The sequence below is a fragment of the Coffea arabica genome, chromosome 11e, assembly GCF_036785885.1.
Source record: "Coffea arabica cultivar ET-39 chromosome 11e, Coffea Arabica ET-39 HiFi, whole genome shotgun sequence".
NCBI lineage: Eukaryota > Viridiplantae > Streptophyta > Magnoliopsida > Gentianales > Rubiaceae > Coffea > Coffea arabica.
In genome coordinates this window covers 7,880,999-7,894,840 of record NC_092331.1, presented here as the reverse complement: position 1 = coordinate 7,894,840, position 13,842 = coordinate 7,880,999, and the positions used below count along the sequence as shown (strand labels likewise).

Genomic DNA, 13,842 nt, shown 5'->3' with positions numbered 1-13,842 from the left:
GGAACGATTGCTTAATATTTTGCTTCTTGTCGAAGCGTGAAGGAGGATCTGAAGGCGCGAGACAAATCAGGAACGGTACGGCTCGATCAAAACCCGGATCGTCGCTCAAATTTGTCGGCGCAAATGTATCACCGCAACTAGGGGTGGCAATTTTCGACACGACACGAACCTAACACGAAATTAATGGGTTTGGGTTGAGGTTTCGGGAATTCGGGTCAGAATCGGGTTGGACCCGATGAACCCGAAAAGAAAACCGGTCGATTTCGGGTCAACCCGTGGTGACCTGATATGACCCGATATGACCCGTTTACGAATTAAAAATAATTTAATAAACATAAAAATAATTTTATCTAACTAAACTAAGTTATTCTTTTTTTCAAAGGCATTAATTACTTAATCCTAAACGAATTTATTTAATTTGTGTGAAGTTGAAATTATTATACTTGGACAAATAATATATTATATTATTTTTCACTTTTGTATTGTTTTAATTTATTTTATATTTTGCTTGGGATAAAACACTTTTACGGTGTTTAATTTATTTTAGATTTGATTTGGAATCATTTATTTAAATTTTTATTACTTGATTATGTAATTAGTTTTGTGAGAAATTGATTTTATTAGAAATTACAGTGATAAATTAATAAATTAAAATTAAGTTTCGGGTCATTTCGGGTCGACCCGCCGCCCCGTAAACCTGAAATTTTCGGGTTCGGGTCAGCATACCTGACCCGTCACGGGTTGGCGGGTCGGGGTTCGGGTCAACAGATTTTCTGGCGGGTCTGTTGACCCGAACCCGACCCGCCAACCTGATTTGGACCCGAATTGCCACCCCTAACTGCAAGCGTGAAGGATTGATTTCATGATAATTTAGAGTTGCGGGATGAGGGAAAAAAACAGGGTGCAAATCAATAACAAAAAAAAATATAAAGTAAATAAATAAAAGGATAAGAGGAAAATGCTTGAATTGACGCTTAAAATGAATTTCGGTCTAGAAAAGCCACACTGCTTCGCAGGACGGGGTAGTTTAAAAGAATAAAGCGAAAGGAACATGGCGGGTGCGATCATACCAGCACTAATGCACCGGATCCCATCAGAACTCCGAAGTTAAGCGTGCTTGGGCGAGAGTAGTACTAGGATGGGTGACCCCCTGGGAAGTCCTCGTGTTGCACCCCTCTCTTTTTTGTTTCGAAATCCAAATTTCCTATTCGTTCTTTATCCTGTAGTAATTTAGCTCCGTCGGAACGATTGCTTAATATTTTGCTTCTTGTCGAAGCGTGAAGGAGGATCTGAAGGCGCGAGACAAATCAGGAACGGTACGGCTCGATCAAAGCCCGGATCGTCGCTCAAATTTGTCGGCGCAAATGTATCACCGCAACTAGGGGTGGCAATTTTCGACACGACCTGAAAACACGACACGAACCTAACACGAAATTAATGGGTTTGGGTTGAGGTTTCGGGAATTCGGGTCAGAATCGGGTTGGACCCGATGAACCCGAAAAGAAAACCGGTCGATTTCGGGTCAACCCGTGGTGACCTGATATGACCCGTTTACGAATTAAAAATAATTTAATAAACATAAAAATAATTTTATCTAACTAAACTAAGTTATTCTTTTTTTCAAAGGCATTAATTACTTAATCCTAAACGAATTTATTTAATTTGTGTGAAGTTGAAATTATTATACTTGGACAAATAATATATTATATTATTTTTCACTTTTGTATTGTTTTAATTTATTTTATATTTTGCTTGGGATAAAACACTTTTACGGTGTTTAATTTATTTTAGATTTGATTTGGAATCATTTATTTAAATTTTTATTACTTGATTATGTAATTAGTTTTGTGAGAAATTGATTTTATTAGAAATTACAGTGATAAATTAATAAATTAAAATTAAGTTTCGGGTCATTTCGGGTCGACCCGCCGCCCCGTAAACCTGAAATTTTCGGGTTCGGGTCAGCATACCTGACCCGTCACGGGTTGGCGGGTCGGGGTTCGGGTCAACAGATTTTCTGGCGGGTCTGTTGACCCGAACCCGACCCGCCAACCTGATTTGGACCCGAATTGCCACCCCTAACTGCAAGCGTGAAGGATTGATTTCATGATAATTTAGAGTTGCGGGATGAGGGAAAAAAACAGGGTGCAAATCAATAACAAAAAAAAATATAAAGTAAATAAATAAAAGGATAAGAGGAAAATGCTTGAATTGACGCTTAAAATGAATTTCGGTCTAGAAAAGCCACACTGCTTCGCAGGACGGGGTAGTTTAAAAGAATAAAGCGAAAGGAACATGGCGGGTGCGATCATACCAGCACTAATGCACCGGATCCCATCAGAACTCCGAAGTTAAGCGTGCTTGGGCGAGAGTAGTACTAGGATGGGTGACCCCCTGGGAAGTCCTCGTGTTGCACCCCTCTCTTTTTTGTTTCGAAATCCAAATTTCCTATTCGTTCTTTATCCTGTAGTAATTTAGCTCCGTCGGAACGATTGCTTAATATTTTGCTTCTTGTCGAAGCGTGAAGGAGGATCTGAAGGCGCGAGACAAATCAGGAACGGTACGGCTCGATCAAAGCCCGGATCGTCGCTCAAATTTGTCGGCGCAAATGTATCACCGCAACTAGGGGTGGCAATTTTCGACACGACCTGAAAACACGACACGAACCTAACACGAAATTAATGGGTTTGGGTTGAGGTTTCGGGAATTCGGGTCAGAATCGGGTTGGACCCGATGAACCCGAAAAGAAAACCGGTCGATTTCGGGTCAACCCGTGGTGACCTGATATGACCCGTTTACGAATTAAAAATAATTTAATAAACATAAAAATAATTTTATCTAACTAAACTAAGTTATTCTTTTTTTCAAAGGCATTAATTACTTAATCCTAAACGAATTTATTTAATTTGTGTGAAGTTGAAATTATTATACTTGGACAAATAATATATTATATTATTTTTCACTTTTGTATTGTTTTAATTTATTTTATATTTTGCTTGGGATAAAACACTTTTACGGTGTTTAATTTATTTTAGATTTGATTTGGAATCATTTATTTAAATTTTTATTACTTGATTATGTAATTAGTTTTGTGAGAAATTGATTTTATTAGAAATTACAGTGATAAATTAATAAATTAAAATTAAGTTTCGGGTCATTTCGGGTCGACCCGCCGCCCCGTAAACCTGAAATTTTCGGGTTCGGGTCAGCATACCTGACCCGTCACGGGTTGGCGGGTCGGGGTTCGGGTCAACAGATTTTCTGGCGGGTCTGTTGACCCGAACCCGACCCGCCAACCTGATTTGGACCCGAATTGCCACCCCTAACTGCAAGCGTGAAGGATTGATTTCATGATAATTTAGAGTTGCGGGATGAGGGAAAAAAACAGGGTGCAAATCAATAACAAAAAAAAATATAAAGTAAATAAATAAAAGGATAAGAGGAAAATGCTTGAATTGACGCTTAAAATGAATTTCGGTCTAGAAAAGCCACACTGCTTCGCAGGACGGGGTAGTTTAAAAGAATAAAGCGAAAGGAACATGGCGGGTGCGATCATACCAGCACTAATGCACCGGATCCCATCAGAACTCCGAAGTTAAGCGTGCTTGGGCGAGAGTAGTACTAGGATGGGTGACCCCCTGGGAAGTCCTCGTGTTGCACCCCTCTCTTTTTTGTTTCGAAATCCAAATTTCCTATTCGTTCTTTATCCTGTAGTAATTTAGCTCCGTCGGAACGATTGCTTAATATTTTGCTTCTTGTCGAAGCGTGAAGGAGGATCTGAAGGCGCGAGACAAATCAGGAACGGTACGGCTCGATCAAAGCCCGGATCGTCGCTCAAATTTGTCGGCGCAAATGTATCACCGCAACTAGGGGTGGCAATTTTCGACACGACCTGAAAACACGACACGAACCTAACACGAAATTAATGGGTTTGGGTTGAGGTTTCGGGAATTCGGGTCAGAATCGGGTTGGACCCGATGAACCCGAAAAGAAAACCGGTCGATTTCGGGTCAACCCGTGGTGACCTGATATGACCCGATATGACCCGTTTACGAATTAAAAATAATTTAATAAACATAAAAATAATTTTATCTAACTAAACTAAGTTATTCTTTTTTTCAAAGGCATTAATTACTTAATCCTAAACGAATTTATTTAATTTGTGTGAAGTTGAAATTATTATACTTGGACAAATAATATATTATATTATTTTTCACTTTTGTATTGTTTTAATTTATTTTATATTTTGCTTGGGATAAAACACTTTTACGGTGTTTAATTTATTTTAGATTTGATTTGGAATCATTTATTTAAATTTTTATTACTTGATTATGTAATTAGTTTTGTGAGAAATTGATTTTATTAGAAATTACAGTGATAAATTAATAAATTAAAATTAAGTTTCGGGTCATTTCGGGTCGACCCGCCGCCCCGTAAACCTGAAATTTTCGGGTTCGGGTCAGCATACCTGACCCGTCACGGGTTGGCGGGTCGGGGTTCGGGTCAACAGATTTTCTGGCGGGTCTGTTGACCCGAACCCGACCCGCCAACCTGATTTGGACCCGAATTGCCACCCCTAACTGCAAGCGTGAAGGATTGATTTCATGATAATTTAGAGTTGCGGGATGAGGGAAAAAAACAGGGTGCAAATCAATAACAAAAAAAAATATAAAGTAAATAAATAAAAGGATAAGAGGAAAATGCTTGAATTGACGCTTAAAATGAATTTCGGTCTAGAAAAGCCACACTGCTTCGCAGGACGGGGTAGTTTAAAAGAATAAAGCGAAAGGAACATGGCGGGTGCGATCATACCAGCACTAATGCACCGGATCCCATCAGAACTCCGAAGTTAAGCGTGCTTGGGCGAGAGTAGTACTAGGATGGGTGACCCCCTGGGAAGTCCTCGTGTTGCACCCCTCTCTTTTTTGTTTCGAAATCCAAATTTCCTATTCGTTCTTTATCCTGTAGTAATTTAGCTCCGTCGGAACGATTGCTTAATAGTTTGCTTCTTGTCGAAGCGTGAAGGAGGATCTGAAGGCGCGAGACAAATCAGGAACGGTACGGCTCGATCAAAGCCCGGATCGTCGCTCAAATTTGTCGGCGCAAATGTATCACCGCAACTAGGGGTGGCAATTTTCGACACGACCTGAAAATACGACACGAACCTAACACGAAATTAATGGGTTTGGGTTGAGGTTTCGGGAATTCGGGTCAGAATCGGGTTGGACCCGATGAACCCGAAAAGAAAACCGGTCGATTTCGGGTCAACCCGTGGTGACCTGATATGACCCGTTTACGAATTAAAAATAATTTAATAAACATAAAAATAATTTTATCTAACTAAACTAAGTTATTCTTTTTTTCAAAGGCATTAATTACTTAATCCTAAACGAATTTATTTAATTTGTGTGAAGTTGAAATTATTATACTTGGACAAATAATATATTATATTATTTTTCACTTTTGTATTGTTTTAATTTATTTTATATTTTGCTTGGGATAAAACACTTTTACGGTGTTTAATTTATTTTAGATTTGATTTGAAATCATTTATTTAAATTTTTATTACTTGATTATGTAATTATTTTTGTGAGAAATTGATTTTATTAGAAATTACAGTGATAAATTAATAAATTAAAATTAAGTTTCGGGTCATTTCGGGTCGACCCGCCGCCCCGTAAACCTGAAATTTTCGGGTTCGGGTCAGCATACCTGACCCGTCACGGGTTGGCGGGTCGGGGTTCGGGTCAACAGATTTTCTGGCGGGTCTGTTGACCCGAACCCGACCCGCCAACCTGATTTGGACCCGAATTGCCACCCCTAACTGCAAGCGTGAAGGATTGATTTCATGATAATTTAGAGTTGCGGGATGAGGGAAAAAAACAGGGTGCAAATCAATAACAAAAAAAAATATAAAGTAAATAAATAAAAGGATAAGAGGAAAATGCTTGAATTGACGCTTAAAATGAATTTCGGTCTAGAAAAGCCACACTGCTTCGCAGGACGGGGTAGTTTAAAAGAATAAAGCGAAAGGAACATGGCGGGTGCGATCATACCAGCACTAATGCACCGGATCCCATTAGAACTCCGAAGTTAAGCGTGCTTGGGCGAGAGTAGTACTAGGATGGGTGACCCCCTGGGAAGTCCTCGTGTTGCACCCCTCTCTTTTTTGTTTCGAAATCCAAATTTCCTATTCGTTCTTTATCCTGTAGTAATTTAGCTCCGTCGGAACGATTGCTTAATATTTTGCTTCTTGTCGAAGCGTGAAGGAGGATCTGAAGGCGCGAGACAAATCAGGAACGGTACGGCTCGATCAAAGCCCGGATCGTCGCTCAAATTTGTCGGCGCAAATGTATCACCGCAACTAGGGGTGGCAATTTTCGACACGACACGAACCTAACACGAAATTAATGGGTTTGGGTTGAGGTTTCGGGAATTCGGGTCAGAATCGGGTTGGACCCGATGAACCCGAAAAGAAAACCGGTCGATTTCGGGTCAACCCGTGGTGACCTGATATGACCCGATATGACCCGTTTACGAATTAAAAATAATTTAATAAACATAAAAATAATTTTATCTAACTAAACTAAGTTATTCTTTTTTTCAAAGGCATTAATTACTTAATCCTAAACGAATTTATTTAATTTGTGTGAAGTTGAAATTATTATACTTGGACAAATAATATATTATATTATTTTTCACTTTTGTATTGTTTTAATTTATTTTATATTTTGCTTGGGATAAAACACTTTTACGGTGTTTAATTTATTTTAGATTTGATTTGGAATCATTTATTTAAATTTTTATTACTTGATTATGTAATTAGTTTTGTGAGAAATTGATTTTATTAGAAATTACAGTGATAAATTAATAAATTAAAATTAAGTTTCGGGTCATTTCGGGTCGACCCGCCGCCCCGTAAACCTGAAATTTTCGGGTTCGGGTCAGCATACCTGACCCGTCACGGGTTGGCGGGTCGGGGTTCGGGTCAACAGATTTTCTGGCGGGTCTGTTGACCCGAACCCGACCCGCCAACCTGATTTGGACCCGAATTGCCACCCCTAACTGCAAGCGTGAAGGATTGATTTCATGATAATTTAGAGTTGCGGGATGAGGGAAAAAAACAGGGTGCAAATCAATAACAAAAAAAAATATAAAGTAAATAAATAAAAGGATAAGAGGAAAATGCTTGAATTGACGCTTAAAATGAATTTCGGTCTAGAAAAGCCACACTGCTTCGCAGGACGGGGTAGTTTAAAAGAATAAAGCGAAAGGAACATGGCGGGTGCGATCATACCAGCACTAATGCACCGGATCCCATCAGAACTCCGAAGTTAAGCGTGCTTGGGCGAGAGTAGTACTAGGATGGGTGACCCCCTGGGAAGTCCTCGTGTTGCACCCCTCTCTTTTTTGTTTCGAAATCCAAATTTCCTATTCGTTCTTTATCCTGTAGTAATTTAGCTCCGTCGGAACGATTGCTTAATATTTTGCTTCTTGTCGAAGCGTGAAGGAGGATCTGAAGGCGCGAGACAAATCAGGAACGGTACGGCTCGATCAAAACCCGGATCGTCGCTCAAATTTGTCGGCGCAAATGTATCACCGCAACTAGGGGTGGCAATTTTCGACACGACACGAACCTAACACGAAATTAATGGGTTTGGGTTGAGGTTTCGGGAATTCGGGTCAGAATCGGGTTGGACCCGATGAACCCGAAAAGAAAACCGGTCGATTTCGGGTCAACCCGTGGTGACCTGATATGACCCGATATGACCCGTTTACGAATTAAAAATAATTTAATAAACATAAAAATAATTTTATCTAACTAAACTAAGTTATTCTTTTTTTCAAAGGCATTAATTACTTAATCCTAAACGAATTTATTTAATTTGTGTGAAGTTGAAATTATTATACTTGGACAAATAATATATTATATTATTTTTCACTTTTGTATTGTTTTAATTTATTTTATATTTTGCTTGGGATAAAACACTTTTACGGTGTTTAATTTATTTTAGATTTGATTTGGAATCATTTATTTAAATTTTTATTACTTGATTATGTAATTAGTTTTGTGAGAAATTGATTTTATTAGAAATTACAGTGATAAATTAATAAATTAAAATTAAGTTTCGGGTCATTTCGGGTCGACCCGCCGCCCCGTAAACCTGAAATTTTCGGGTTCGGGTCAGCATACCTGACCCGTCACGGGTTGGCGGGTCGGGGTTCGGGTCAACAGATTTTCTGGCGGGTCTGTTGACCCGAACCCGACCCGCCAACCTGATTTGGACCCGAATTGCCACCCCTAACTGCAAGCGTGAAGGATTGATTTCATGATAATTTAGAGTTGCGGGATGAGGGAAAAAAACAGGGTGCAAATCAATAACAAAAAAAAATATAAAGTAAATAAATAAAAGGATAAGAGGAAAATGCTTGAATTGACGCTTAAAATGAATTTCGGTCTAGAAAAGCCACACTGCTTCGCAGGACGGGGTAGTTTAAAAGAATAAAGCGAAAGGAACATGGCGGGTGCGATCATACCAGCACTAATGCACCGGATCCCATCAGAACTCCGAAGTTAAGCGTGCTTGGGCGAGAGTAGTACTAGGATGGGTGACCCCCTGGGAAGTCCTCGTGTTGCACCCCTCTCTTTTTTGTTTCGAAATCCAAATTTCCTATTCGTTCTTTATCCTGTAGTAATTTAGCTCCGTCGGAACGATTGCTTAATATTTTGCTTCTTGTCGAAGCGTGAAGGAGGATCTGAAGGCGCGAGACAAATCAGGAACGGTACGGCTCGATCAAAACCCGGATCGTCGCTCAAATTTGTCGGCGCAAATGTATCACCGCAACTAGGGGTGGCAATTTTCGACACGACACGAACCTAACACGAAATTAATGGGTTTGGGTTGAGGTTTCGGGAATTCGGGTCAGAATCGGGTTGGACCCGATGAACCCGAAAAGAAAACCGGTCGATTTCGGGTCAACCCGTGGTGACCTGATATGACCCGATATGACCCGTTTACGAATTAAAAATAATTTAATAAACATAAAAATAATTTTATCTAACTAAACTAAGTTATTCTTTTTTTCAAAGGCATTAATTACTTAATCCTAAACGAATTTATTTAATTTGTGTGAAGTTGAAATTATTATACTTGGACAAATAATATATTATATTATTTTTCACTTTTGTATTGTTTTAATTTATTTTATATTTTGCTTGGGATAAAACACTTTTACGGTGTTTAATTTATTTTAGATTTGATTTGGAATCATTTATTTAAATTTTTATTACTTGATTATGTAATTAGTTTTGTGAGAAATTGATTTTATTAGAAATTACAGTGATAAATTAATAAATTAAAATTAAGTTTCGGGTCATTTCGGGTCGACCCGCCGCCCCGTAAACCTGAAATTTTCGGGTTCGGGTCAGCATACCTGACCCGTCACGGGTTGGCGGGTCGGGGTTCGGGTCAACAGATTTTCTGGCGGGTCTGTTGACCCGAACCCGACCCGCCAACCTGATTTGGACCCGAATTGCCACCCCTAACTGCAAGCGTGAAGGATTGATTTCATGATAATTTAGAGTTGCGGGATGAGGGAAAAAAACAGGGTGCAAATCAATAACAAAAAAAAATATAAAGTAAATAAATAAAAGGATAAGAGGAAAATGCTTGAATTGACGCTTAAAATGAATTTCGGTCTAGAAAAGCCACACTGCTTCGCAGGACGGGGTAGTTTAAAAGAATAAAGCGAAAGGAACATGGCGGGTGCGATCATACCAGCACTAATGCACCGGATCCCATCAGAACTCCGAAGTTAAGCGTGCTTGGGCGAGAGTAGTACTAGGATGGGTGACCCCCTGGGAAGTCCTCGTGTTGCACCCCTCTCTTTTTTGTTTCGAAATCCAAATTTCCTATTCGTTCTTTATCCTGTAGTAATTTAGCTCCGTCGGAACGATTGCTTAATATTTTGCTTCTTGTCGAAGCGTGAAGGAGGATCTGAAGGCGCGAGACAAATCAGGAACGGTACGGCTCGATCAAAGCCCGGATCGTCGCTCAAATTTGTCGGCGCAAATGTATCACCGCAACTAGGGGTGGCAATTTTCGACACGACCTGAAAACACGACACGAACCTAACACGAAATTAATGGGTTTGGGTTGAGGTTTCGGGAATTCGGGTCAGAATCGGGTTGGACCCGATGAACCCGAAAAGAAAACCGGTCGATTTCGGGTCAACCCGTGGTGACCTGATATGACCCGATATGACCCGTTTACGAATTAAAAATAATTTAATAAACATAAAAATAATTTTATCTAACTAAACTAAGTTATTCTTTTTTTCAAAGGCATTAATTACTTAATCCTAAACGAATTTATTTAATTTGTGTGAAGTTGAAATTATTATACTTGGACAAATAATATATTGTATTATTTTTCACTTTTGTATTGTTTTAATTTATTTTATATTTTGCTTGGGATAAAACACTTTTACGGTGTTTAATTTATTTTAGATTTGATTTGGAATCATTTATTTAAATTTTTATTACTTGATTATGTAATTAGTTTTGTGAGAAATTGATTTTATTAGAAATTACAGTGATAAATTAATAAATTAAAATTAAGTTTCGGGTCATTTCGGGTCGACCCGCCGCCCCGTAAACCAGAAATTTTCGGGTTCGGGTCAGCATACCTGACCCGTCACGGGTTGGCGGGTCGGTGTTCGGGTCAACAGATTTTCTGACGGGTCTGTTGACCCGAACCCGACCCGCCAACCTGATTTGGACCCGAATTGCCACCCCTAACTGCAAGCGTGAAGGATTGATTTCATGATAATTTAGAGTTGCGGGATGAGGGAAAAAAACAGGGTGCAAATCAATAACAAAAAAAAATATAAAGTAAATAAATAAAAGGATAAGAGGAAAATGCTTGAATTGACGCTTAAAATGAATTTCGGTCTAGAAAAGCCACACTGCTTCGCAGGACGGGGTAGTTTAAAAGAATAAAGCGAAAGGAACATGGCGGGTGCGATCATACCAGCACTAATGCACCGGATCCAATCAGAACTCCGAAGTTAAGCGTGCTTGGGCGAGAGTAGTACTAGGATGGGTGACCCCCTGGGAAGTCCTCGTGTTGCACCCCTTTCTTTTTTGTTTCGAAATCCAAATTTCCTATTCGTTCTTTATCCTGTAGTAATTTAGCTCCGTCGGAACGATTGCTTAATATTTTGCTTCTTGTCGAAGCGTGAAGGAGGATCTGAAGGCGCGAGACAAATCAGGAACGGTACGGCTCGATCAAAGCCCGGATCGTCGCTCAAATTTGTCGGCGCAAATGTATCACCGCAACTAGGGGTGGCAATTTTCGACACGACCTGAAAACACGACACGAACCTAACACGAAATTAATGGGTTTGGGTTGAGGTTTCGGGAATTCGGGTCAGAATCGGGTTGGACCCGATGAACCCGAAAAGAAAACCGGTCGATTTCGGGTCAACCCGTGGTGACCTGATATGACCCGATATGACCCGTTTACGAATTAAAAATAATTTAATAAACATAAAAATAATTTTATCTAACTAAACTAAGTTATTCTTTTTTTCAAAGGCATTAATTACTTAATCCTAAACGAATTTATTTAATTTGTGTGAAGTTGAAATTATTATACTTGGACAAATAATATATTATATTATTTTTCACTTTTGTATTGTTTTAATTTATTTTATATTTTGCTTGGGATAAAACACTTTTACGGTGTTTAATTTATTTTAGATTTGATTTGGAATCATTTATTTAAATTTTTATTACTTGATTATGTAATTAGTTTTGTGAGAAATTGATTTTATTAGAAATTACAGTGATAAATTAATAAATTAAAATTAAGTTTCGGGTCATTTCGGGTCGACCCGCCGCCCCGTAAACCTGAAATTTTCGGGTTCGGGTCAGCATACCTGACCCGTCACGGGTTGGCGGGTCGGGGTTCGGGTCAACAGATTTTCTGGCGGGTCTGTTGACCCGAACCCGACCCGCCAACCTGATTTGGACCCGAATTGCCACCCCTAACTGCAAGCGTGAAGGATTGATTTCATGATAATTTAGAGTTGCGGGATGAGGGAAAAAAACAGGGTGCAAATCAATAACAAAAAAAAATATAAAGTAAATAAATAAAAGGATAAGAGGAAAATGCTTGAATTGACGCTTAAAATGAATTTCGGTCTAGAAAAGCCACACTGCTTCGCAGGACGGGGTAGTTTAAAAGAATAAAGCGAAAGGAACATGGCGGGTGCGATCATACCAGCACTAATGCACCGGATCCCATCAGAACTCCGAAGTTAAGCGTGCTTGGGCGAGAGTAGTACTAGGATGGGTGACCCCCTGGGAAGTCCTCGTGTTGCACCCCTCTCTTTTTTGTTTCGAAATCCAAATTTCCTATTCGTTCTTTATCCTGTAGTAATTTAGCTCCGTCGGAACGATTGCTTAATATTTTGCTTCTTGTCGAAGCGTGAAGGAGGATCTGAAGGCGCGAGACAAATCAGGAACGGTACGGCTCGATCAAAACCCGGATCGTCGCTCAAATTTGTCGGCGCAAATGTATCACCGCAACTAGGGGTGGCAATTTTCGACACGACACGAACCTAACACGAAATTAATGGGTTTGGGTTGAGGTTTCGGGAATTCGGGTCAGAATCGGGTTGGACCCGATGAACCCGAAAAGAAAACCGGTCGATTTCGGGTCAACCCGTGGTGACCTGATATGACCCGATATGACCCGTTTACGAATTAAAAATAATTTAATAAACATAAAAATAATTTTATCTAACTAAACTAAGTTATTCTTTTTTTCAAAGGCATTAATTACTTAATCCTAAACGAATTTATTTAATTTGTGTGAAGTTGAAATTATTATACTTGGACAAATAATATATTATATTATTTTTCACTTTTGTATTGTTTTAATTTATTTTATATTTTGCTTGGGATAAAACACTTTTACGGTGTTTAATTTATTTTAGATTTGATTTGGAATCATTTATTTAAATTTTTATTACTTGATTATGTAATTAGTTTTGTGAGAAATTGATTTTATTAGAAATTACAGTGATAAATTAATAAATTAAAATTAAGTTTCGGGTCATTTCGGGTCGACCCGCCGCCCCGTAAACCTGAAATTTTCGGGTTCGGGTCAGCATACCTGACCCGTCACGGGTTGGCGGGTCGGGGTTCGGGTCAACAGATTTTCTGGCGGGTCTGTTGACCCGAACCCGACCCGCCAACCTGATTTGGACCCGAATTGCCACCCCTAACTGCAAGCGTGAAGGATTGATTTCATGATAATTTAGAGTTGCGGGATGAGGGAAAAAAACAGGGTGCAAATCAATAACAAAAAAAAATATAAAGTAAATAAATAAAAGGATAAGAGGAAAATGCTTGAATTGACGCTTAAAATGAATTTCGGTCTAGAAAAGCCACACTGCTTCGCAGGACGGGGTAGTTTAAAAGAATAAAGCGAAAGGAACATGGCGGGTGCGATCATACCAGCACTAATGCACCGGATCCCATTAGAACTCCGAAGTTAAGCGTGCTTGGGCGAGAGTAGTACTAGGATGGGTGACCCCCTGGGAAGTCCTCGTGTTGCACCCCTCTCTTTTTTGTTTCGAAATCCAAATTTCCTATTCGTTCTTTATCCTGTAGTAATTTAGCTCCGTCGGAACGATTGCTTAATATTTTGCTTCTTGTCGAAGCGTGAAGGAGGATCTGAAGGCGCGAGACAAATCAGGAACGGTACGGCTCGATCAAAGCCCGGATCGTCGCTCAAATTTGTCGGCGCAAATGTATCACCGCAACTAGGG

At 39.5% G+C, this 13,842-nt stretch overlaps 11 non-coding genes across 11 annotated transcripts; all 11 read left to right on the top strand.

Annotated features, from left to right (window-relative positions):
• Nucleotides 1-1,056: 1,056 nt before the first annotated feature.
• On the top strand, nt 1,057-1,175 carry LOC140031840 (5S ribosomal RNA). The gene has a single exon (XR_011835765.1). It is a non-coding gene; the product is annotated as a 5S ribosomal RNA (ribosomal RNA).
• A 1,125-nt stretch (nt 1,176-2,300) lies between these two features.
• On the top strand, nt 2,301-2,419 carry LOC140031828 (5S ribosomal RNA). Its single transcript, XR_011835753.1, has one exon. It is a non-coding gene; the product is annotated as a 5S ribosomal RNA (ribosomal RNA).
• A 1,125-nt stretch (nt 2,420-3,544) lies between these two features.
• On the top strand, nt 3,545-3,663 carry LOC140031817 (5S ribosomal RNA). Its single transcript, XR_011835742.1, has one exon. It is a non-coding gene; the product is annotated as a 5S ribosomal RNA (ribosomal RNA).
• Nucleotides 3,664-4,798: 1,135 nt separating this feature from the next.
• LOC140031806 (5S ribosomal RNA) lies at nt 4,799-4,917 on the top strand. Its single transcript, XR_011835731.1, has one exon. It is a non-coding gene; the product is annotated as a 5S ribosomal RNA (ribosomal RNA).
• A 1,125-nt stretch (nt 4,918-6,042) lies between these two features.
• On the top strand, nt 6,043-6,161 carry LOC140029885 (5S ribosomal RNA). Its single transcript, XR_011833800.1, has one exon. It is a non-coding gene; the product is annotated as a 5S ribosomal RNA (ribosomal RNA).
• A 1,122-nt stretch (nt 6,162-7,283) lies between these two features.
• Nucleotides 7,284-7,402, top strand: LOC140031795 (5S ribosomal RNA). Its single transcript, XR_011835720.1, has one exon. It is a non-coding gene; the product is annotated as a 5S ribosomal RNA (ribosomal RNA).
• A 1,122-nt stretch (nt 7,403-8,524) lies between these two features.
• Nucleotides 8,525-8,643, top strand: LOC140031784 (5S ribosomal RNA). Its single transcript, XR_011835709.1, has one exon. It is a non-coding gene; the product is annotated as a 5S ribosomal RNA (ribosomal RNA).
• Nucleotides 8,644-9,765: 1,122 nt separating this feature from the next.
• LOC140031773 (5S ribosomal RNA) lies at nt 9,766-9,884 on the top strand. The gene has a single exon (XR_011835698.1). It is a non-coding gene; the product is annotated as a 5S ribosomal RNA (ribosomal RNA).
• A 1,135-nt stretch (nt 9,885-11,019) lies between these two features.
• Nucleotides 11,020-11,138, top strand: LOC140031156 (5S ribosomal RNA). Its single transcript, XR_011835077.1, has one exon. It is a non-coding gene; the product is annotated as a 5S ribosomal RNA (ribosomal RNA).
• Nucleotides 11,139-12,273: 1,135 nt separating this feature from the next.
• On the top strand, nt 12,274-12,392 carry LOC140031762 (5S ribosomal RNA). Its single transcript, XR_011835686.1, has one exon. It is a non-coding gene; the product is annotated as a 5S ribosomal RNA (ribosomal RNA).
• Nucleotides 12,393-13,514: 1,122 nt separating this feature from the next.
• Nucleotides 13,515-13,633, top strand: LOC140029884 (5S ribosomal RNA). Its single transcript, XR_011833799.1, has one exon. It is a non-coding gene; the product is annotated as a 5S ribosomal RNA (ribosomal RNA).
• Nucleotides 13,634-13,842: the final 209 nt, after the last annotated feature.